Here is a 2,762-nt window from a genome sequence, read left to right on the forward strand (position 1 = left end):
AGGCTGGGGCGCGCACTGCATTCTGATGGCGCTGGGCAGACACTCGCGCTTTGTCCCGGTCCGCAGGGCCTCATTTGCTTGCAGGAGCAGCGTCGGGCAGGAAGGCGGCCCCAGCTCGGGGAGTGTGAGAACCCCGGCCCGGCCGTGGGAACCCCTAACCGAGCCCTGCGGGAGGGGAGCCATGGGGGCCAGATGGGCGCGGACCACTCCTCGGGGGCTGTCAGCTCCCGGTCCGAGCCTCCGGGCGGCCTGTCTGATGCTGGCTGGTGAGGAACCTCCTGGTCTTTGTGAAATGAAAGGAAGTGGTTTTACAGCTGCATCTACCCCACCAGCGCCTTTTCGCTTCTTTTAATTTTAACGGCAATCAGAAGGCCTGGCGGGAGGCGGGAGAGAAACGCTGCCAACGCCCTGAGCCTGCGCCTCCCAGGTTCCCGTGTCACCTTTGGCCTCCGTAGGTGCGTCTGCTGTCACAGGGTTGGGGACAGCTACGTTTTGTAACTGCCTTGGTCACTCCTGGGACGAGTCCCGCCTGCTCCCCCAGGGCTCCCTCCCCCGCCCTGTGGAGAGTGGACGGGGTGGGGGGGACCCGCTGGCAGCGCCGCTGTGCCGCCTCCCCACCCGGGGGACGTGCTCCCGGGCTGCCTCCCTCAGGCGCGGCTCCAGCTCCGGCTCCGCAGGCCCTGCCGCCACGCCAGCCCCCCCGTCCGTGTCGGAGGCTTTTGCGGGAGCCGGGGGAGTTTCCTCCTGCTGGGGTGCCTGCCCGCGGGCACCAAGGCCCCGTCTCCGCTGGGTTGGGTGTGTTCAGTCTGTTTTATGACCGAGATGCGAATCGCTCCGGCCGTTGCGCTGCGTGTGGAACCAGTTCCGCTGCATTTTTTAAACACGCAGACGTTTGCTCTTGTCCAGGGACCGTTAGAGCTGTCCCTCTGCGCTGAGTCCTTTCTGTCTCTCAAATAGACCGTTACCGTCCCTGGGGACGCGATAGCACCAAGTTCTCTTTTCTTTTGGTTTTTGTGGTTGGGTTTTTTTTTTTTCAAGTTTATGTAACCTTTCAGTCCATGGGCGTTCACAGCTCCTTCACACACATGTTCCGACGGCTGCCCCCGCCCCTCCTCCCCTCCCGCACGCACCCCGCTCTCCCTGAGTCCCAGGGGCCTTGGGTTCCCGTGGTGTTCGCTCCGGGGCCACATCGGCCCCTTGGATGTCCCCAGAGCTCTGAGGGGCGCTGTCCCAGGAGCCCTGCGGCCCCTCCCCTGCCCTCACCTGCCCTCAGAGACCAGAGCGAGTTCTGGTGCCTTCTGAGTGGGGGCCTTGCCCCAGCAGCGATGCCAAGGGGGGCGAGGCCTCTGGAGGGCGGGGCAGGCACGTCGCTGCAGACGACACCCCCGGGCGTGATGAAGGTCCCCAGGAGCGTCCTGGCATCAGCGGTCGGAAACAGGAAGCGCATCTGCCCCCCTTCCTGTTCTCCATGAAATCCCCAGCGGGGGGGGAGGCCCGTGCACGGTCCCATCCTGCGCCCCCGCTTCCTGCCGCCTCGCGTGGAGATCGGCGTCCCGTGTGTTGGGTGCAGGCCCGGGGCGGCCTCGTGTGCGTCATGGGAGCTCCCGGGCGCATCTGTCTCGCCATGTTCTTCCCGCTTCAGAGGCGGGGGCGGGGCGAGGGCGGGGCGGGGCGGGGGCTCAGGAGGGGCGGCGCCGCGCAGGCTCTGAGCCTCAGGGTGTCCGGGCCCCCACTGCTGCGAGCACCTAGGGCTCCTGGGGAAGTCGGGGGCTGGGGTGTGGGAAGTCAGGCCCGTAGCCAAGCGGGGGCTGTGTGCGGCACGGGGGTCGGCTTGAGGGTGGCGGCTGGCCGTGCAGGGAGGGCCACGCACACCCTGGCCCCTGGGACTCGGGGGCACTGGGGTTTCCGGGCGGAGTTCAGGCCGAGAGGAGGGGACTGGGCACTCCATGGCGTGTCTGTCCCTGGGTGTGCACGTGTGTTTAAACGTGTGTTTCCACGTGGCCAGCAGCCCACCACACTGCAGTCTGGGGCCCGGGGAGGCCGGCGGCTGCTGGCCCGCCAGGCGTGTGGAGACCTCAGAGCAGGAGGCTCGGCCGTCTCGCAGCCTGGCCACTGAGCACCCGGTGCCTGGTGTCTGGCGGTTTCCGGGGGTTTGTGGCTGCCCCAGGCAGTGCACGGAGCCATAGCTCTGACCTCATTCATTTTTTAAAACATATATTTATTGATTTCAGAGAGGAAAGGAGAGGGGGAGAGAGATAGAAACATCAGTGATGAGAATCATGGATTGGTGCCTCCTGCACGCCCCCACTGGGGATTGAGACCACAACCCGGGCTGGTGCCCTTAGCCGGAATCGAACTCAGGACCCTTCAGTCCGCAGGCCGACGCTCTCTCCACGGAGCCACACCGGCTAGGGCAGGCCTCATTCTTGACGCTCAGAGAACTTTTGAGGAGTGTCAGGCCGCCCCTGTCCTCCCGACCTCAGCTGCCCCCCCCGCCCCGCCCAGCTGCCCCCCGCCAGCTGCCCTGTGCACAGGGCTGGCCCGTCTTTCAGGTTGGAAGGTCCCCTGAGACCCTTGTCCCCTCCTGCCCTGCGGGGCTCAGTGAACCCACTTTTGTCCGCAGCCCTGGCAGGGAGCCGCCGCCGCCCAGCAGGTGGGTGCATGGCGGGAGCCGTGCCTGGGCCTGGCTGCTCCCTACGGGTAGGGCTGGGGCGCCACAGCCTGGGCCCGGGGCCGGGTGAACGGGAGGACCCGTCCTCCAG

The 2,762-nt window shown here is 66.7% G+C and overlaps 1 protein-coding gene across 1 annotated transcript in view; it reads left to right on the forward strand.

Annotated features, from left to right (window-relative positions):
• Positions 1-2,762, forward strand: part of GRAMD4 (GRAM domain containing 4) — a gene marked incomplete at its 3' end in the record, with an annotated part of 17,601 nt that overhangs the window by 12,045 nt on the left and 2,794 nt on the right. The gene's annotated exons all lie outside the window — the stretch shown is intronic.

The sequence above is a fragment of the Myotis lucifugus genome, unplaced genomic scaffold (assembly GCF_000147115.1).
Source record: "Myotis lucifugus unplaced genomic scaffold, Myoluc2.0 scaffold_1557, whole genome shotgun sequence".
Taxonomy (NCBI): domain Eukaryota; kingdom Metazoa; phylum Chordata; class Mammalia; order Chiroptera; family Vespertilionidae; genus Myotis; species Myotis lucifugus.